The 23,501-nt window shown below is 39.3% G+C and overlaps 1 protein-coding gene across 8 annotated transcripts in view; it reads right to left on the bottom strand.

Annotated features, from left to right (window-relative positions):
• Ncoa1 (nuclear receptor coactivator 1) overlaps positions 1 to 23,501 on the bottom strand; it is a 200,962-nt gene that overhangs the window by 154,223 nt on the left and 23,238 nt on the right. Inside the window, exon 2 of one of the 8 annotated variants that reach the window (XM_028875292.2) lies at positions 3,961 to 4,085. The exons of 6 other annotated variants lie outside the window; for them this stretch is intronic. The gene's annotated coding sequence lies outside the window, so the exon portion shown is untranslated. Of the gene's footprint in view, positions 1 to 691; positions 703 to 3,960; positions 4,086 to 23,501 lie in introns of those variants that run through there. One more of the 8 variants, XM_028875319.1, reaches the window with a different exon arrangement.

The raw sequence follows: 23,501 nt of genomic DNA on the forward strand, positions 1-23,501 counted from the left end.
CCTTGCTCCATGGTATGCATTGTTCCACATCATCTTATGGCAAACAAAACAATAAACAAACAACAACTATCACCAAAGCTGCAGTAAGTACATCCATGTCCTAGCAGAAGATAAGAAGAAATGATAAGAACTCCTCTGAGGTTTTCTAGATGAATCCATTCCCCTTAAAGAACTTTACTAGAGGCCCTGCCCAAAGACTTCTGTTTACAGACACCAGGAAGTGTCATTTTATAGCTGCGCTCAGTAATGTGCCCACAATATGGCAGCTACGTTGCTAAGAAAGAAAAAGAGAATAGACATTAGGTAGGTAACCAGCAGGCTCCACCCATCATTGTTTCCCATCTCAAACAGGGTTCACGTTTTTCAGTGCTCCTTAATTATGATAGTACACATTAAAACCAAACAGATGGAATGCAAGCTCTCCCTCAGGCAGTTCATTTTTCCTGTTAGTAGGACAGAACCACATGCATTTAAGGCTGCCTAAGTCTTCCCTTACGTCAAATCAAACTACCACCTCTTTAAAATACAGTTTTTTCCCAAATACTCTGACAAAACAGAATTCCTTCATACTTTGTTTGCATAATTGGTTTAATTTTTTTTTTTTTTTTAGGCAAGGCAAGGTCTATGTGGCCCTTGTTGGCCTGGAATTAGCTATGTAGAGCAGACTGGCCTTGAAATCACAGAAATCCACCTGCCTCTGCCACTGATTGCTGGGATTTGAGATGTGTGCCACTATGCTGGCTTGTTTTTTTTTTTGTGTTTTGTTTTTTGTTTTCAAGGCAGTCTAGATTCAAACTCACAATCTTCCTGCTTTAAACTTCCTGAGAGCTTTAGTACTGGTTACAGATGTGTGCCACTATGCCTGGCCTCAAGGACTCTTAATTGATTACCTTTTGACACTGTGGTTAATTGGAAGACAGAAAGGGGACTGACTCTCCTGGGCCATGACAGACCTGCATTTCAAGTAGCTAAGGAGAATGAGCACATAACAGGTGTATAAGATACTAAAAATGTAGCTTTTGTCCAAGCCACATATTTGATTGAAACAGGAGCAGGTAAAACATCGAGTAAAAAGAGAAGCTAGCAGAGAAAGGCTCATGAACAGGAGATCAAACCACTACTATGGGACTGACCGATACTAGTTCAGTCTCCAGCTCTGCATCCCACTGCTGCTATCCCAACTCTCACAGACACTGCGTGCCTCAGCATGTGCTCACAGTCACCTCCATCTTAACGTCCACCTGCCCGATGCCCTGTAATCAATCCGCTTTTAGAGGCACACCACTCCCCACCACTCCATGAGGCTATTCCTGTTTGGTCACCTCTAAACGCCAAACACACTAGTGAATGCATATTCACCCGCTGGTAATCAGGCACTACTGACCACTCCTTACCTTCTCTGGTTTCCACGAAACCACCCCCGGTGCACCTCTCACTGCTACAGCTTTTCTTCCCTCTCCTGCCTGTGCTAGCAGCTGTTTTCCCACAAAGCTCCCACATGGAGGCAGCCATGCTGTCCCACAGTCTGTCCATACTTCCTGAGCTTTACCACTCATGAACAGGAGATCAAACCACCACTACCATTCATGTGACTTCTCAATCTCAACTAAGTCCAAACACTTGCATTCAAATCCACACACTTGCCATTTGAGCGGACCCTGCTTTCTGCACGGCCAGCTAACAAGCACCTCAATCTCGATAAATCCAAAGGGCTATAACAGTATCTTCCATTCTTGCCTCGGAAATTGCTTAGAACCTTGAATTTGCTCTAACACCAGGCTACACATAACATAATCTCTCCACACAACCAAAATGAAGGGACTAAGGAATGTTTCAGGATTCTCCGTTCTCTCTTCCAATCCCACATTCAATCTTCATAACTTAATTTTGAACATCTCTATTATTTGGTTCCCCTATCTCTATCCCTACTATTAATACCTTAGTTCAGGATCTTATTACATCACTGGATCCCAAAAAGATCCCTGCCACCAATAAAGTGGTCCATTTCAACAACTGTTTTCATTCCCCAGATCTCTAATTGCCTCTTTTTAAGAAAAGCCTACTCTTGTTTTGAAACCCTTGTCTCCTTAAAGGCTATCAGGAATTTTATAAACATCAAATGACTAGCTACATTTTCTTTAGAATTCTGCTGTAACTTATTACTTTACCCTAAGGTCCCTGTTTGTGGGCTCTCCTTTATGGTACTGGTGTTAGTGAAACATTTGGAAACGCTTGTTTCTGTACTCGGGATCCTGTTACATTCTGCTGAATATGATAGCACTCACTCTGGAAGTTAACACTCAGCTGTACTGGTTACAGTAGGAAGGAGGAGGAACACAGCATGCCATGAGGCAGGGTTATTGTCTGGCCTCATAAGCACAGTTAGTCACCCTGGGTGCTTCCCAGAAGGGCAGACCCAGGTTGCTGCATGCATCTTGCCCATGGAGCAGACCATCTGTTTGGATCTAATGGTTGTTAAAATGTACAGTGGTCAGAGCTGCTGGATTGTCAAAGTTGCAGCAATGCTAAAGTTATCACCCTATTGATTATCTGGAAACTCTTCTTCTCCCACTCATATCCCACCTCTCTGGACTTGAGTATCACCCACAGAATAGCCTATTTTCAGAAAGGCACCAGTTTCTGAATTACCAAAAGTTCCCTTTCTTGGACCAATATAGCTAAACATGGGTGGGTTTTTTTTTTGGGGGGGGGGGTTGTGTTGTGTTTTGTTGTTGTTGTACTATTTCTATAGGCTTGGTAAAGAAGAGCAAAAAAAAAAAAAAAGGGGGGGGGGCTGAGATTTCCGACTGTCTTTTAAAATCGGCCAGAATGAATCTTACCTTTCCCAGACACTCTTCAATGGCTACTGATTTCACCAAAACCCAAATAACATACAAAGATATGGCCTACTAGTTTTATGGATAAATTCTACAATTTCATTAGGTATCTTTAAACAGCCAGGTGTCATTGCATACACCTTTAATCTCAATGCATCTTAATGCTTGGGAGGTAAAGGTGAGTGGATCTCTGTGAATTTAAGGCCAGCCTGGTCTACATAGTGAGTTCCAGGACAGCCAGGGATACATAGTGGGGCCCTGTCTAAAAAACACAATGTAAAAACAAGCATAAGAAGGCATCTCCTAACAATAAAAGCAATATGAAGTTCCTAAACTTGCATATTGTTAGCTTGCAAAAAAGGAAAATCCATTTTGGCCTATTTGTTTTTAGTAATAGATTACCATCTTTCCCCTCTTAGAAACAAACTAGCAAAGATATAGAATTTCAATTAAAATAGAACTTACAGCATGATAGTTTTCAACTGAGAATCACACCCCAGCTACTTTAAACTAGTCTTGTACTATTATCAGGATGCTCTGAGATCATTTGTTATTATGAGGTTAGAAACATCACTCCTAAAACCCAGCAAAGTGTAGAAGCAGCTATGTGACCCACTCTAAGCAATCACTGGCTGAAGCCTGCAAAGGCAGTTAGGTGTTGGGGACACTGGTATGCACCACATCTAAGGCCACCAGTGTTACAGCTCCTTTGTACTCCTCAGACGTCAACAATTCCCCACAGCCACTCTAGGGACCACCAGGCCAATCTAGGCCTGCCAGAATGGCCTGGCCCCCTCAGAAATTGAAAAGGCACCCCCACAAACACTACAGTCGTACCATATCAAAATGGCTAACAAACACTCCCACCTAAAGAGCCGCATGACTACTGACAGAACAATCCCACATACTCTGCAGCCTAGGCCACTGACCCATACTGCCACACCCAATAGGATCCCCAATGTGATTACAGTTGAAGAACTATGAGGAGATTGCACCACTGTATTCACCAAAAAAACAAACACACAGCCCCTACTGAAAGACAACCAAGACTAACAGCCAGGAGCCAGGCCAGAACTACAAAAGCCACTTGATAGGAGTGGGCAAGGTGATACGACAGACCCACCTGATGTGCAGCTGTGGGGACACAAGTGTGGGGACACAAGAAGAATGCAAAAGGAAGGTAAAAAACGGCTCCAAAAGAACGTCCTAACTCCAGCAGCAGCCTCTCAACGAAAAGACTCAAAGTACCTGAAAAAGAATTTAAAATAATAGTTTCAACAATTCAACAAGATATAAAGAGATTACAGATAATTCGGTGAGAACAGAAAACCTTGGCAGAGACAAAGATTCATAAACAGGATCCAACAGGTCATGAAAAAGAACCAAACAAAAATCTTGGCGATAAAGAGGTAATGGGGGCAGGACTAAAACATCAGATAGTTTCTCTTATAAATGGAATCTAGATTTTGACATAAAAGCAGAGACTATTTGAAGTACAACATGGGATGAGGAGCAGAGTGAAGAGATAGACAGAAAGGGTAGGAGGAGAAGTGAATATGAGCAATAACAATTGTGTGTGTGTGTCCACACGCATGCATAAACATGTGTGCTCATGTACAAATCTCAACAACAGTCCAGATAAAGCAGAAAGCAGATTTATGAGCATGAATTCAGACTTTTCTAAAGAGCCAGTCAGATTCAGATTTCTTTTAAAGATTTATTTTGTTTTTAATTATGTGTCAGTGTGTGGGTATGTGTGTGTGTGTGTGTGTGTGTGTGTGTGTGTGTGTGTGTGTGTGAGTGCAGGTACCCACAGAAGCCAGAGGCACTGGATCCCCTGGAGCTGGAGGTATAGGCGGTTGTGAGCTGTAGGTACTTGGAATTCAATCCAGGTCCTCTGTAAGATTCAGAGGACCGATCCAGAGTTACTTTTTTTGTTTTTTTCAAGGAAGAAAAAAAATACTATATCCTATGAGACTTATAAACTATAATTATGTAGACGAGTATTTGAACTATGGATACTTCAAAGGAGAAGATAAGGTAAAGGCATGAAAAAAAATTTTAATGAGATAACAGCACAAATGTTCCAAATCTTGACAAAAATACAGACATCCAGATAGAAGATGCTCAGAGATCTTCAGTTGGACATGGCCAAGAAAGATCCCCTCAATGACTTATTGTATTCAAACTATAAAAAGTACAGTACCAGGAAGTCTAAAATAAATAGCACTTCAAATATAAGAGAGCATCCATTAGACGAACATCTCAAGAGAAACCTTGTAGGCCAGGGAAAAGGAGCTGAAATAATCTGGAAAGAAAAAACTGAGAACAAAGGAAATTATATTCAGAAAAGTCATCCTCCAGCAATGAACACTTTCCAGCAAGAGTGGAAGGGCATCACTACCACACCGGTTTACAACAGACAACTGAGGCAATCCTAAACTCAGAAGCCAAAGGTTTGGAACTACCATCATGAAAACACAAAAATATGTGTAACCCACCAGTAGAACAGGTACAGAGAAGACAAAGGGAAAACAAACCACATCAACCCAGAAAACCACCAAAGCACAAAAATGGACAGCAAGAGAAGGAACAATGGCAGATAAAACAAATATGGAAAAAAAATCTAAATTGTAGCAGTACTCTCTTACTGTAGCAATAACCCTGAATCCGGACAGGTTAAACTTACTAAAATATTTAGACTAGCTGAATACACAAAAGCACCTAGACCCAGTGATGTGATTTCCACCTTAAAAGGCTTCACCAGTCAAGACACCTAAGAGATTTAAAGCGAATGACTGGGGGGAATAGTCCATGCAAACAGAAATCAAATGTAAAAATAAAGTTATACTTCTATCAGATAAGCCAGATGTCAAGTAGAAGACACTGTCCTCCAGCAAGAACTTCGACAACATGAAGTAATAACTATACATACATATACATCCAATGCTTGAACCCCCAATTACGTACAGCAAACCTATGAGACATAAAGGGGTAGACTACAAGAGAGTAGTGGCACTCCACTCTCACCAAGAGACAGAGATCATTCAAGAATTCAACAAAGTCAAAAAGAAAAGTCAACAATGAAACACTTTAGACTATGCTGTGGAACAAACTGATGCAACAGACATTAACAGGACATTTCACCCCACGGCTGCAGCATAAGCATTCTTCTCGTCAGCACATGGCATATGCCCTAGAGGGAACATGCGTTAAGCCACAAAACAAGTCACAATAGACAAAAACAAAATAACAACAACAAAACTCAGAAACCACAACATGTATTGTCTCAGACCACAGTGGACTCCAACTGAAAAACAAAGGGAACTTTAGAAGTGTATAAAAACATGGGAATTAGACAACATATTCTTTACTAACCATTGAGTCAATAAAGAAACCAAAAGGGAAATGAAAATGTTCTTGAAAGAAATGAAAATAGAAACCAAAACTAACAAGATACAGCGAAATCACTATTACATTGCACATTATGAGGTTTCAGATATGGTTCGGCGGTTAAGAGCATGCACTGCTGCTATGCAGGGGATACAATTTCAGTTCCCAGGACCCATGCAAGGCAGCTGACGACCACCTGTGACCCATCTCCAGGAGGATCTGTGGCCTCTGGCCTCCATAGGTACCTGTACTCACATGTATATACTCACATAAAGAAGCACATATACACACACATAATTGAAATTTTTCAGTTTTTTTTTTAATGGAAGTTTTTAACAGTAAGTACCTACATAAAAAAAATATCTCACATAAACTATCAGATGACACAACTGAAGGACTAGAAAGCAAGCACAAAACAAACCTGGAATTATTGAGAAAAGGAACAACAAAGATCACAAAGAAACAAATGCAGCTTAAAATAATACAGAAGACAGAACAAGTTGGAAAAATTCAAAAATTAGACTTTTTTGTTGTTTGTTTTTTGCGAGACAGGGTTTCTCTGTGTAGTTTTGGTGCCTGTCCTGGATCTCTCCCTGTAGACCAGGCTGGCCTCAAACTCACAGAGATCTGCCCGGCTCTGCCTCTCAAGTGCTGGGGTTAAAAGCGTGCACCACCACCGCCCAGCTAAGAATTAGACTTTTGAAAAGATTAAATTGGTGAATCTTTAGCTACACTCACTAAGAGAAAAGGGAGGCACATAAATAAAATCAGAACTAAAAAGGAGACATTCTGACCTCTACCACAGAAACACAAAAGACATTAGAAAGTACTATAAACAAGTATATGACAACAAATAGAAAATCTGAAAAGTTTCTAGACAGATAACTTAACAAAACTGAATGATATGGACATAGAAAACTTGATGAATTGAGTAATGAGACCAAATCAATAATATTTGTATTATTTGTAAGTATTTGGAAAGAAAAACACAGGTATGCTTTCAACAAATTGTTAAATAAACAACAATGCTATATCTAGGTCACAAAAATTAAATGGGAGGCAATGGTGGTGCACGCCTTTAATCCCAGCACTCGGGAGGCAGAGGCAGGCAGATCTCTGAGTTCGAGGACAGCCTGGGCTACAGAGCAAGTTCCAGGACAGACAGGGCTACACAGAGAAACCCTGTCTCGAAAAACAAACAAACAAAAAAATTAAATGGGAAGAAACTCTTCAAAACTCAACCTACAAGGCCAGCATTCTCCTGATACCTAAACCAGGTACGAGCACAACAAAAAGGAGACTACAGGCTAAGGCACTTGATGAACATAACTAAATCAACAGCACAAAAAAAAGATTGTGCATCAAGGTCAACTGGGTTGAGTCAACATGTGCAAGTCAGTAAATACAGTAGTGCATCACATCAACAAAGAGACAAAACCACCTGACCAGCTCAACATACGTAAAAAAACAACAGGAAAATCCACTATCTTAGCATTACAAAAAAATAAGAACAAAGAAGGGTGCAGAAGGAAGGTGCTACGACATGATAAAGGTTGTAGACGACGAACCCACAGCCAACATTCAAGTGAGTGGAAACTGGAAGCCTTTCCAGTCTGACGCAAACAAGAAAAGGATGCTGTCCACCATTACTATTTAATACTATACTATTCCACATTTGTATTCAGTGCAAGGCTGGAGATGCTAGCCCGAGCAAGAAAACAGGAAATCAGTGGTATCAAAGGGGAAAGAAGGAAGACATATTAGCCATTTTCAGATGACATAGTTTTATATTTTAAAATTCTAAAAATGCCACCAAAATCAAATTAAACAAATAAACAAATAAAACAAAATAAACAAATTCAGTAAAATTGCAAGATACAAAATCAACCTAAAGTATCTGTAGTTTTGTAATTTTTTTGCGTAGGGTTGGGGGGATCCAAGACAGGGTTTCTCTGTGTAGTTTTGGAGCCTGTCCTGGAGCTCACTCTGTAGACCAGACTGGCCTCGAACTCACAGAGATCCACTTGCTTTTGCCTCCCAAGTGCTGGGATTAAAGGCGAGCGCACAACCACCTGGCCTGTAGTTTTTAAAAATACAGCAATAACAAAATTGCTGAGAAATAAGTCAAGCAAGCAATCTTGGGGGCTGAGGAGATGGTTCAAAAGGTAAAGTGCTTACTGTGCAGGTATGAGAACGAGAATTGGGATCCACAGCAAGCGTGGGAAAGGCAGGTGTGTGATGTCTGTCTGTAACCCCAACTCTGGGGACCCCAACTCTGCGGAGGGTGTGGGGATGCAGCACAGAGACAGCCAGATCCCTGGCCTTCTGCCAGCCAGTCTACCTAAATAGCAAGCTCCAAGGTCCGTGAGATTCTGTCTCAAAAAATAAGGTGGAGAGCAATGGAAAAAAAACCACTCAACACTGACCTCTGGCCTCCACAAACACAGGCACAGACAAACATCACTGTGTAGACATGCATACACCACTTACACAAAATAATAATTAGAAAATAAAAATAAAGAAAGAAATACTATTCACAATAGCCATAGAAACATAAAGTAAAATGACATACATACAAAAAAACACTTAACCAGTCAGGCATGGTAGCACAGGTCTTTAATCCCAGCACTTGGAAGGCAGAGGCAGGTGGATCTCTGTGAGTTTGAGGCCAGCCTGGTGTACAGAGAGTTCCAGGACAGCCAGGACTACACAGAGAAGCTGTCTCGAAAACAACAACAACAACAACAAAACAAAAACACTTAACCATGTAAGTAAATAACCTCTACAAAGAAAAGTAAAAAGCACTGATAAGAATTGGAGAGGACACATGTGCACTCAGGATAGACACCCCAAGTTCACAAACCAAAAGAATCAATAAAGCTGAAATGTCCACAAGATCCTGAACCTTAGAGCTCACAGCATGATGTCTCTCTATGACATTAATATCTCTTCTAAATAAACTCCTTACCCAAAAAGCAGTCCCCCTTGAACCTGAAACCTCTCCAATCTATTAAATAATCATAAGCACTTGTTCTCTTTACTATTCCCACTGAAATCACATATCTCACTCAGTCTTCCCCCTTCCTAGCCACTCTGGAGAGTTTTTTTAAAGGTGCTACACACCTAAGTCCAAATAAACATGGACCCTGGACTTTGCCATCTTTAAGGAAGTAGAAGCTGAAGCCTGAGCTTGTGACAGTGACTGGAATGTCACCACAGAGTACTGCGTTTAATCTGCACGTCGATAAAGTGGTAGAGAGTTGGCTGTGAAAAACAAGAAAGGACTATGGATGTGGCACAAAGGAATACTCACCTAGCAAACCCTCCCAGAGGCCCTGGGTTCAATTCCTAGACCACAGAATGAAGAAATAAACAAACCCCAAACTAGACTTAAAATAATGGCACTCCACAGGATAAAGTAACTATAAACAACACACGAGGCAAGAGGGGCAAAAGTCACAAACCCGAAACAGGTACCCAGGTATGTGAAAGGATGGAATACAAGATACACCTTCATGTCCCAAAAGAAACACCTTTGAATTAGCTAAAAAGTTCATAGGATTGGTCCCAACAGAGGTATCTCACTAGTACATCCCTAAGTAAATAAATAAATAAATAAATAAATAAATAAATAAATAAATAAATAAATAAATAAGAATGCAATTATTTTTCAGTGATTCACCTCTAGGTCTTAATGATAAGCAAACTGATGAAATTTTTTAAAATTTAAGTCAACTGCCCAACAGTCACTCAGATATTCTGCTGTTTTATAGCTGAAAGACTTAGAAATAAGCCAGAGTAGGAGCTGTTGTTAATTCTAAAACTGGAAATACTGGGTTGTACCTGATGTATTTTATAATAAATGGCTCTCAGTTAATAAAATTATTTTCTAAGAAAGAATAATTCATGGTGTGTTGCACAGAGAACTAAAAATAATGTCTATGAGGAATTTAAAATCATTTGTAAAATCTTAAATACACTAAAATTAAAACGTGTCTATACTTTGCCACTAGAAAAAATATCTGAGTTCAGGTTCATTATGCTAAATCTGGGTGGTTTTTCATAAGACTAATATCTGTAAATTAATATCTGTAAATCTGTAATATCTGTAAAAAGAATAATCAAAAGATACCAAAGAGAATACACATCTGACATCTACCCTTCAGAGGTCTTTATATGGAGGTACAGTAGGATAGACCCTAAAGATTAGAAAACTGTGCCCCAAGAAGTCCTAGATGGAGACTCAGAACCAACCAGTGAACAGGAAGGACCATATGATCTGCTCCAGCTCCATCCCAGGCTACACTGTGAAGTGTCTTTCAGTGACTTACTGCAATACCGTAAAAACTTATTCACTATACCCGTCGACAACACAAAGCTAAGTAAGCCAGATGATATATGGCAAATCATTGAAAGGTAGGTCACTGGGTTAAAAACAAGTTTGATCAAAATTAAGAACAGTACATAAGGTTGATGTAGTTTCTCTAGTTAATTATACCTAGTTAACGTTCATTTGTAGCAACCCTTTTAGCTGACATGATGGCATAGGCCTATAATCTCAGTACTTGTAAACAGAGACAGAAGAAGTGAGAGTTGGAGGACAGCACAGGTTACGTAGTAAGATCCTACCCTAAAATAATGATAATAAATAAATAAATTTAGGGCTGGAGAGATGGCTCAGAGGTTAAGAGCACTGACTGCTCTTCCAGAGGTCCTGAGTTCAATTCCCGGCACCTACATGGAGGCTCACAACCACCTGTAATGAGATCTGGTGTCCTCTTCTGGCATGCAAGGTTACATGGAGGCAGGATGTTGTATACATAATAAATAAATAAATATTTAAAAATAAATAAACAAACAAATAAATAAATAAATTTAGGATTATCACCTGTAAAAGGAATTTAATTCAAATGTTAAATTATACACAAAAATCAACTCAAAATGGATTAAAGGACTAAAGAAACATAAAACCTGAAACCATAAAGCCCTGCAATTAAAACATGGAGAGAAAATCTTTGGCTTTGGAAATGACTTTGATTATCACACCAACACTCAGGCTACAAGAGCAAAGAAGCTGTCAACACAATGAAGAGCTAACCTATCGACGCACTGGAGACTCTTCTCAAACCATGCATCTGGATACACAAGGAGCTGGCATTAAAACAGTCTGGGAACGTGTGCAGGTCTTCTACAGGTAAGCACAGTTGCTATGAGTGGCTGCTGATAGGTTCCTCATGTGCCAGCGGATGGCCAAACACTCACATAGTGCATATGGTCAAACTGACTGGACTCCTGGGGTTATTATTAACAGAAAAAGAGGACATGAAGCTTACGGGGAAGCAATAGGGGGAATTGGAGGGAAGTCCTCATGCACAGATAAAATCAGTATACATTGCATAAATGCATGGAACTTTAAAAGCATAATAATATGATTTTATAAATTCACATAACTCAGAGGCAAAAAAAAATGTAATTCAATTTTTAAAATGGGCAAAGGACCTGAATTTTTGAAAAGATGTTGAGCATCAGTACTCATCAGAAAATGCAAATAAAAACCATGGAGATATCATGACTGTGCACTCCTTGAGACAGAATCCCAAAACAAGAGGTAAGAATTATTGAAACCCCAGAGTTAAATGCTTTTGAGAGTATAAAGAAAAGGGAACCCTTGTACTCTGCTGGGTAGAACTGGTACAACCACTAAGGAAAACAGTGCAGAGATGCCTAAGGAAGGAAACCCAGAACAGAACTATGGCAGTCTCCCCTATTCATTTTACTTACCATAGTTTCAGTTACATATAGAAACTACAATCCAGAAATACAGGCATTTGTCTTGACTCTTTCAAAAGAGACAAACTATATTTGTGCTTCTAATATAATTTTCTATTTTATTATTAGTTTCAACTCATAGTCTCTTACTGTGTGTGCACATCACAAATTGTTTTCTCATTACATCTCCATGTATAAGAAAAGTGAAACAGTATATGAAGGCTTCAGGTATCCATGGGTGAGGGTGCCACAGACAATATACACTGAAAACAAGTGGGTATTACTGTACATGATTCAGTAATCCCTCTTCCTCTATGTAAATACCCAGAGGAAATGAAATTGCCTCAGAAGATATCTGCATTCTCAATGCTCACTGCAACATTAACATAGTAGACAAGATATGGAAACAATCTAAGTATCCATCAACAGACAATGGGTAATCTATACATCTGTACTGGTGAAACATGATTCAGTCTTCAAAAGGGCAGACATTTTTACCATTTGCCACACATGGAAGAACTCAAAGGGCATTGTACTAAGTGAAATAAGCCAAACACAGAAAAAAATACTGTATAACTTCATTTATAATTTTAGAAAGCCAAATATATACAGAGAGAAAGAATAAAATGTGGTTATGGATGAGGAAATAGAGGTCAAAAGATTAAAGGTCAATTGTAGCTAGAGTTTTCCTGCCTTGCCCACAGTCAGGACAAATCTTTGTCACCCGCCAGTCCCACAGCCACTCAGACCCAACCAAGTAAACACAGAGACTTATATTGCTTACAAACTGTATGGCCGTGGCAGGCTTCTTGCTAACTCTTCTTATAGCTTAAATTAATCCATTTCCATAAGTCTATACCTTGCCACGTGGCTGGTGGCTTGCTGGCGTCTTCACATGCTGCTGGTCATGGCGGTGGCTGCAGTGTCTCTCTGCCTCAGCCTTCTGCTTCCCACAATTCTCCTCTATCCTTCTCCCACCTACTTCCTGCCTGGCCACTGGCCAATCAGTGTTTTATTTATTGACCAATCAGAGCAATTTGACATACAGACCGTCCCACAGCAGTCAATACAACATTACTATCAATAAAGCACAATGTAAAGTTTTTTCTAATGATTTTTTCATGGAAGACTCACAATATCAGCAATGAGTGATGAAGAGTCTTAAACAGTCACTAGCCCAAGGATACTCTACTAATAAGGGGCAGTGCCCCAATCCTGCTGCCCCCAAAGCCCAAGGCTCACTGAGGACAGCTGCTTGTCTTCTATTCTTGCTTCAAAAGGAAGACAGGAAGAACTAACTACCTGACTTAGTAGCCGATTATGAGAGCAGGTAGGTAGGTTAATTGGCTGATTGATTTATCTACAGGTATTTATATGATCAAAGAGTTGATTAATGCAAACAAAACAAGGAGCAGAGCCATTATGGAGAAAATGAATTACAAATTTAGACAATCTTAATCACACTGATTAAATAATCATTCTAATATGAACTATCAGATTTGATCTGAACCATTTTGTAAGGTTTTAAATAACACAATTTAAAAGAGTTACAAATTAGAGAATATTCAAAAGGGTTTCCAGGCATCTGAAAACAATGATACAGGAAAAGCAATTAGCCTAGTGAAATGCAGCTGCGTACAAGAAGTATCAGAGGAAACAGAATAGCTCTCTTCAAAAATGAAGACCTCAAGTCATCCTCAAACAGCCAAGTCTTGACCTACATAAATGTACCCAGACTTTCCCCACACAGCCTCAGACCTGTGAGCAGACGAGAACGTGGGGCATGGGTGGTTACCAGAATTTTCTAAGACCAGGAAGACCACACCTTGAGGTAGCTATTTTCATCTGACTAGAGCTAATCAAACCAAAGTGAGATAAATTAAACAACAAAGTCTCTTCCACATCTCAGACTGTTCCCTTAATTCCTGTCCTTACTCTGAAATCCCTGTCCTCCAGGACAAATTATATCCTGTTTTAACTGCATCTTAGTCATTTATTAGCATTTTATGAGCATCTACCCATAAAACAAATGTCATACGTCATAGTTCACTTGGCAGGCAAGTCCACAAAAGCTTTCTTTACAAAGTTTACTACAACATTAATCTGAGTCTGTTTTATTTGCTTTTATCCTTTTCAGATTCAGCCTAATCTTCATTCTTACAACTAGTCTCCCAAAGTTGAGAGAAAGACAGAGACAGGGAGAGAGAGAGAGAGAGAGAGAGAGAGAGAGAGAGAGAGAGAGAGAGAGATATTGAGATTACACTCAAGAAACCTGAGGTCTGAGCAAATGAGAAGGAATCATTAAACAAGCACTTGATAAAAAAAAAAAGTCTTTTCTTCCCCTAAATTGTTGCTCCCCAAAGTACAATCCTAGTCATCTTTTTCTTATAAACAGCAGGCCTTTCCTATTCCACTCCTGTGGACAGCATTCCCGCTCCCCACTTCCCCAGAAACCACTCGCAGGATCTCCGGGGCTCCCTATACCTCAGGACTAACTCTAGCCTTAACCTCAGGACTAAATCTAACCTTAACCTCAGACTAAACTCTAGCCTTAACCTCAGACTAAATCTAACCTTAACCTCAGGACTAAATCTAACCTTAACCACAGGACTAAACTCTAGCCTTAACCTCAGGACTAAATCTAACCTTAACCACAGGACTAAACTCTAACCTTAACCACAGGACTAAACTCTAACCTTAACCTCAGGACTAAACTCTAACCTTAACCACAGGACTAACTCTAACCTTAACCTCAGGACTAACTCTAACCTTGACCTCAGGACTAACTCTAACCTTGACCTCAGGACTAAACTCTAACCTTGACCACAGACTAAACTCTAGCCTTAACCACAGGACTAAATCTAACCTTGACCTCAGGACTAACTCTAACCTTGACCACAGGACTAAACTCTAACCTTAACCACAGGACTAAACTCTAACCTTAACCTCAGGACTAACTCTAACCTTGACCACAGGACTAACTCTAACCTTGACCACAGGACTAAACTCTAACCTTGACCACAGGACTAAACTCTAACCTTGACCACAGGACTAACTCTAACCATGACCACAGGACTAACTCTAACCTTGACCACAGGGCTAACTCTAACCTTGACCACAGGGCTAAACTCTAACCTTGACCACAGGACTAACTCTAACCTTGACCACAGGACTAAACTCTAACCTTGACCACAGGACTAACTCTAACTCTAACTCTTGCTGCCAATCTGCCCTGTATTCTGTGGTAAATTTCCAAAATGACATTTCTCACTTCTAATTACAGCTCCATTGTGAAACTTAAAAAAGAAGGGGAGGGGGGCTGGAGAGATGGCTCAATGGTTAAAAGCACTGGCTGCTCTTCCAAAGGACCCAGGTTCAATTCCCAGCAACCATATGGTGGCTCACAACTGTCTGTAACTCCAGACCCAGAGGGTCGAACCCCCTCTTCTGACCTCTGAGAGCACTACATGCATATGGTGCACAGACATACATGTAGACAACACACAGACACACTTTTAAGTAAAACAGAACAATTTGAACAATTAAAAAAATTATAAACAGCCTAACTAAAGGAACATATGTTTATTGTGTGTGGATGGGAGAAGGTGTATTGCTGGGAATAAAATCTAGGATTTCATACACGTTAAACAAGCACTCTAATGATAGCCCCTCAGAGGCATTTCCAAGATAATGCTTAATGTACTGAATTTCAGGCAACATAAAGTAAAAAATTTAAATCACCACTGTGAGTGAAGATATTTTTATGAAAGTCTACCTTAAGCTTAAGCTGTGTGGAATCAGTTCTCAGAAATCAACTGTTTTATAAACTTTTCTCCTCCCTCTAATACTGAGATTTCAAATCCTTTGAGAAGTCTTGGGTATGGGGTAGAGAGTCTCCAAAGGTAAGTACACCTGCAGAAAATGGCTTCCAATGGTCCTGGTACAGGTGATTATACTGCATTTGATAAGAACCTTGACTAGACTACTCAAATGTTAAAGAGCAGTTTTCATTGTGTATATTCATTTACATGGTACTGTGATACATACGGACATTTCCACCCAAGTATATACTATACACTGATCCCATTCCCCTCCTCCTCCTCCTCCTCGGTCCGTCCATCTCATTAGTCCTCTTTGTTCTCTTTCACAGTTTCGCCTCTCCTTTCATGCCATGTACACATATATGACTGTACAACCTAGGAACCACGAATGAGAGAAAGCATATTTGTCTGAGACTGGCTTCATTCGCTTAATATGATTATCCCCAGCTGCATCTATTGTCCTACAAACAAGATAACTTCTTTCTTATGGCTGAAAATTTTTCCATTGTGCATATCACATTTTGTTTGTTTGTTTGTTTTTGTTTTTTGAGACAGGGTTTCTCTGTGTAGCTTTGCACCTTTCCTGGAACTCACTCTGTAGCCCAGGTTGGTCTCAAACTCATAGCGATCCATCTGGCTCACCTCCCCCCCACCCCCAATGCTGGGATTAAAGGCACACGCCACCGCTGCCTGGGCACATTTTTTTTTTTTTTACCTAGACCCTGCTGTCCAACACCCAGGTTGGTTTCATAGCTACAATAAACATTGATATGCAAACACCTCTGTGATATGCTAACTGCTGTCCTTTGGGTTAGTATCTTCAAATGGTGTAGCTGGGTCATCTGGTCCACCTGTCGTAGCTTTTTGAGAAAATTCCATGGCGGAGTTACACAGTAGCTAGCCATGTTACATACACAGGGGCCTGCCAGCAGTGCAGGAGGGCTCCTGTCACATCTTCATCAGCAGTGCTATTTGTTTTCTTGTAGACTTGTTACATAAGTAAACAGAGCCCCACACACACACCATAGGCTATCTTTGCTCAATTAACTGTTTACCTTTGCTGTACAGAGCTTTTTGAGTTTCATGAGATCCCATTTACCTGAGTGACCAGAATCCTGATCAGAAAATCTTTATATCTCCAAATATTTTTTCTACTTTTTTCTCTAATAGTGTCAGAGTCTTGGTTCTTACATTAAGGTATTTAAGATACATTTGACAGAGTGAGAGAATGATCTAGCTTCATTCTTCTGCATCTGGATATCTTCCTAGCACCTTCAACGGTAGAGGTCCTTAACTGACAGTGCTTCAGTGTCTTCCTTTACAGACTATGCCTTTGATGTAAAAAATCTTTACCTAATCACAAAGTGAAAAACAAAGATTTTATGGTATTTTTTCTATAAATGTTATAGTTTTAAGGAATATATTTAGTTCTATGATTCATTTAGAGCTTTGGGTTTTTGTTGTTGTTTTTAACATGGTATATGGTATGGTTCAAGGTTCAGTATTTGCATGTAGATTCCCAATACCAACTGTTGGAAAAGCTTGATGGGAATAGATAGCATAAGGCCTACAGCTTTTCCTTCCTGTTCGAAACAGTTTTGACTAGTCTAGTTCCTTTGCATTTCTATCCGAATTTAGTTAGCTTACCAATCATAAAACATTTTGAATATGATTGGGATTACCCTACACATATTTGCATATAGAACAGTCTATGGAGTAGTGACATTTCACCAATAGTTAGTATTCTGATGCATAAACACAAAATTCTTCCTGTATTTACTTGGGTCCATCTTTGATCTCTGAGTATTATCACCAGTTTCTCAACATATCTCACAGATATGAGAAAGACCTGAGCTCCAAATGAAGGAAGTCCAAGGAGAACCTGGCTAAGAAAAGATGCAAAGTGTGGCTTTGAATACAAAATGAATGCACAGGCTCAGGGAAAACTGGTACACACTAAGTCTAGAAGATGGTGGGGAGTGAGCAAAGACAAGAGTGATACGCAGAAGGGATCCCACAGCATAGCACAGAGGAGAGACCCTGAATCGCTGAAGTTCACAAACTGAAATTCTTACAAAAATCTAAGTAAAAAGAAAACAACAAAAAAAAATTAATATGTAAATGACATGAGTTTAAGCCAAAGGGAAAGCACAGGGCCTGTATCAAGTAAACAGAGTACACACTAGACTTACATCATTCAAATTCAGCAGATGCTAAAGCACTGTATAACCAACAAAATGGTGTGTGTGAGGTATGTGACACATATATGGTTAAGAGAGGTGTGTAGGAAAAAACAGTAGTGCATACACACATACACACACACACTTTTTTAAATGAAAAAAGGCATCTGGACAGGAAGAGGATATTACAATGAGATACAATTAGAGAAGCAATTTTAGAGCAATGAGTAAATTGGAGTTAGGAAGAAAAAAAAGGTAGAAAAGTGACATAACAAGTAGGAAAGAAAAAAAGGCCAAGTATTTGAATGAGAATTGAAGTGAGTCAAGACAAGATTTTAAAATGTACATATCTAATAACTCTTCATAAGGGTAGGCATTTATTTGCATTAGTTAACAGCAGTGACAATTTAATGATCTTTTGTCTCTGTTCCTTTTCTCAGTTAAAACAACAACAACCCACTAGTAATAATGAGAGAAAAAAAATCACATCTTAATGTTCTGGACCAGGGTCCAGAATCTTTACAACACTCAAATCAAGGCTCAGCATACTGCCCCTATGTTGTGGAATATTACTTTAACTATGTAAAGATGGATTACATTTGTTTATGCTGCTTTCGTGTAACGATGTAAAGATGTGTTGCTTTGCCTGCCTAAGGCATCCGATTGGTCTAATAAAAAGCTGAATGGCCAATAGTTAGGCAGTAGAGGGACAGGTGGGGCTGGTGAGCAGAGAGAATAAGGAGGAGGAGGAATCTAGGCTTGAGAGAGGAGAAAGAACAAGGGAGAAAGTGAGGGAGCAGGAAAAGCAGGACATACAGAATGAAAGAAAGGTTAAAAAAAAAAAAAAGCCCCAAGGCAAAACATAGATGAAGAGAAACAGGTTAAATTAAGTTATAAGAGCTAGCAAGGCAAGCATAAGATAAGGTCAAGCATTCATAACTAATAATAATTCTGTGTCATGATTTGGGAGCTGGTTGATGGCCCAAAAGAAAGCCGGCCACACCCCTACCCAGCAGGATAAGCATCACACTCAAATAGCACCAAGTGGTGGGCTACCATCTGAGCAGCTATGACTCCCTTGAGAAAAGGGCAGAGGCAGAAGTACATGGTCAATTTCTAGCATCTTCTTTCTTGTAAAAGCTTCACCAAGAGTTTCTGGGTTTTGTTTTTGTTTTTAAAAAACTGATCCAATGTACTGTAGAAAGAAAAGAAAGTAAAAAAAAAAAAGGGGGGGGGGGAGCTGGGAATGGAGTCCAGACAGTAGAATGTTTTCCCTAGCACACACAAGGTTTTGATCCCTAGGACCACATAAACCAGTTGCGGTGAAGCATGCTTGATATCCTAGCATTGGGGGAATAGAGGCAGGTGGATCAGAAGTTCAAGGTCATCCTCAACTACATAACTCAAGCCCAGCCTGGAATATACAGAGACTTTGCCTTTAAAGAGGGAGAGTTTGGCTGGGCGGTGGTGGCGCACACCTTTAATCCCAGCACTTGGGAGGCAGAGGCAGGTGGATCTTTGTGAGTTTGAGGTCAGCCTGGGCTACCAAGTGATTTCCAGGGAAGGCTCAAAGCTACATAGAGAAACCCTGTCTCGAAAAACCAAAAAAAAGAAAAGAAAAAAAAAAGAGGGAGAGTTTGCTACACTGCAACTTTTAGAAAGTCACCAAATTAACAGCTTTAGTTTAGGGACAGTACTATGAATGAAGTCACCAACTTAGAGTGGTCATTGGAATGAGAATGGACCCCACAGGCTCAGATAGTTGAATGCTTGGTCCCCAGTTGGTGGCATTGTTTGAAATGCTTGGGAGGTATGTCCTTGTTGGAGGAGGTGTCAGTGGAGGTGGCTTTGAGAGTGTTAAGACTTGAACCATTTCTAATTCACTCTTTCTGCTTTCATCTTTTGCCAGGAGTTCAAAGGTCAAAATGTGCTAAGCACCCTTGCTTCCATTCAAATACATGCTTCTAAATCTGTCAGGACCCTATGAACATCCCTATCTTTAAATTACAGATGGTAACTATCATTGTAATAATTCTGCAGATCTACTCGACACTCATCATACTACATTTAACCATATTTAATTGTCAAGAAATCACCTTAAGTATCTTTCAATGTTTAAAACTGAAGCCATATAAACTTAACATTCTATTTACATATATATAAATTTTATTACCAAGCATCATATTTAATGATATGAGTAATACTCATTTGAAGACATATCTGCCAGGAGCTAGAATCTTGTTCTCTTGTTTGCGCTACATAAAGCTTAATCAAATAAATTGCAAGCAATATAAACTATTAGCAATATGTAGAAGACTGGACTGTTGTCAAGAAATAAAAATTTGTTACTTTCAGCTAAACTAGTTAAATAAATACAATTGGCCTCATACCCGAATGCATCAGTCATAGGCCATGAGCAACACAGCTCCAGAAGCCTGTGCATTTGTTAGTATAAATATTTCCTCACTATACCAAGTTCTTCTAGAACTAGCCAAAGAAACTGCTGAACCTAAAAACTTACTATCATCTAGAATCTTATTTTTTAATGTAAATTTGTGGTGAAAATGTGAGGGGAGAAAAATTCACACTAGCAGTGTGAGTTGGTATACTTTATTAAAATAATGAGGGGCTGGAGAGATGGCTCAGTGGCTAACAGCATGTACTATTGTTGCAGAGGACACAAATTCATTCCTAAAACCCACAATGGGTAGCTCACAACTGTTTATAATTCCAGCTCCAGGGGATCTGAGGCCTTCTTCTGAACTTTGTGGATAAACATATCCTCAGACACAATCCCGTACATATAATTAAAAATAAGAATAAAAGCCTAAAACATTAAAATAATGTCAAATTACTTCCTAAAGCTTAAGAGGTATATATTACATTTTTCCCTTCAGCCAATGATTTTTTTTTTCTAGACAGGGTTTCTCTGTGTAGCCCTGGCTGTCCTGGCACTCACTCGTGTGTGCCACTACCACCTGGCTCAGTGATTCCTAATCTTTACAAATACACTCAATTTCTCTCACTCATTCCCTCTCGCTTGCTCTCTCTCACATACTCTCTTAAGAAAGGAATGCATATTTAACTGAAAATGTCTCCAACTGAATGTTCTCTGTACCTCTGTCTAATAATACAACATTGAAGACTACCTACAAAATATACTCAGAGAATAGATAAGTAAATTGTGGTATAACCATGAAACAAATCACAGGGGGGAAATGATAAGGAAAAACATTACAACAGTATATTACAGTATATATCTAAAGCTTAAAACATGCAAAACAATTATACTACTCATGGAGACAAAGACATTCATGATACTGTTTTTCTCCAAGAAATGGGACTGATACCTCCCCCACAGTTCCCCAAATTAGGACAAAGTGTTCAGGATTCATATAAATTGGGTGAAAGGCACATGGGATAATCTATATACTATCCCTTGGTTTCTGCTACATGTTTAAAATATATGAAGTGGCTATCTAATAAACAGTTAAGGCCTGACCAAGAATAAGTAAAGCCAGCAAGAACCACCTGTGGCCAGTCTTAATTCCATTTGTTTGTGCTAAAGATACGCACATAGATACAAATCACCTCATTTAATCACCCAACAGCTCTGAAAAACAGAGGTACCAAACTCAGAATGTAAGTGTGTGGGGCAGGTCTGGGGTCGGAGGGGGGTGGGGCTATAAGTAGCTGTAGCCAATTAGTAACAGAGAAGGTCCAGAAAACACATACAGAGCAACTTTCACAACAACTCTGGTATTTCAAATGAACAGGGCATGTAAATTCTTAGTTTAGAAAAGGATTTCACTGATTTAAAAAAAAACTCCAAAAAGCCCTCAAACAATGGCTCCTCAAAACAGCTTAATTCGAGTTCTATAAAAAGGAAAACAAAGACGATATTAGCTGACAGTACTTTGTGCTACTCTGGCCTAAGGGGAGTTTGGAGTTTAATCTGGGGCTGAGATTTACAGGGACATCAATGAAGTGAGTACTCGGGACCAAGGGCAGATTCCAGCTGAAAAAGAGAAGGAATGTTCCAACCATTCGAATTCTTAGAATTAAACCCAACTGCTTTAAGAATTCAATTTCTCCTACTATACTGACCAATATAAGGTTCTTTTTAAATTTATGACACTGTGAGTTATAATGCACTCATCAACTTCTTTTCATTTAAAATGCTATAGAGGAAAAAGTAACTGATTGCAACTATGGACACATGAGCTCCTAACCCTCTGTTCTTTCTGAAAAACTATTAATAAAATAATATTTGAATAGGTGAGGTCTCTTAGCCTCAGTATTGCATATAGTACCATACATACTCATGAGCAAGTGTCTAAGAAGTTTAAAGGCCATCTATTAGACATGGAAGGGGTCTACTTTGATGACAGGCTACATCATCAATACTTACTCATAATTCCCACATTCTGTAAGTGCAAAGGTTAATATGGTCTTGGTTTAAAAAAAAAAAACCTCCACTTAAGAACACCAAGATACTCATTAGGAGGGAATCAGAGGAGAAACTAATGAAGTGGCAGAATCATAAAGCAATTAAAATGTTGCCAAGCAAGGTGATTCACAAAGTGCTGTTGATATGTATATTTGGAAAATAATGGGTTTTATCTTACTACAAAAATAATTGAGATCTATCTCATACTGCATAGCAAAAATAACTTGAGCTCACACAAAGACATAAATGTAAACACTGACTCTAGGCAATGGTTTCTTAGACATGACATGCAAAACCCAAGAAGAAATAAAATCAATTTGATTTTATCAAAACTTAAATCTTTTGTACATCAAGGGATACAACTAAGAAAATTTTCAAAACACACACAGAAGAGAGAAGATATTTGAAAATCATGTATCTGATGTGAGACCTGCAACCAGAATACATGAAGAATATATATGATTCAGTAATAAAAGGACAGCTCAACTTAAAAAAAAATAGGCAAAAAAAAAATCTGAACTGTACATGAAAGATGTACAAGTGGTTAAGAGGCATCTGAAAAGCTGTTCAACTTCAATTCAGAAGTCAAAATCAGATTTACACTACCATGTCACCAAGATGAATGCAACCAAAAAGTCAAATATGAACTTCTGAGTATATGGGGAATCAGAAGCCCTAGTGGGGTGTAAGATGTTTTAGCCATTTTAGAAAACACCTTCACAGTTCTCAAAAACGTTCAGCATAGTGTTTCTATATGATCTGTAATTCTAGTTCTGGTACAGTCAATAAAAGCAAAATCATATGCCCATATAAAAGCTTGTACAAGAATATCACAGCAGCATTATTCATAATCGAACGGCCATGTAGCAGCTGCTTTCGCTGAGAAGCACTGGCTCCCACTTGGGCCCAGAAGGAAACTAAAAGCAAATGAAAGCCTGACATAGGCCTTCATTTTGTGTGGTCACTTTCCTTACTTGGGATGAAGACTCAGAGATCAGTCATTGTCCTTAACCCTTTCTTTTGGGCCACCTTAAGATTCTAGAAACAGGAC

Source organism: Peromyscus leucopus, chromosome 22 (genome assembly GCF_004664715.2).
Source record: "Peromyscus leucopus breed LL Stock chromosome 22, UCI_PerLeu_2.1, whole genome shotgun sequence".
NCBI lineage: Eukaryota > Metazoa > Chordata > Mammalia > Rodentia > Cricetidae > Peromyscus > Peromyscus leucopus.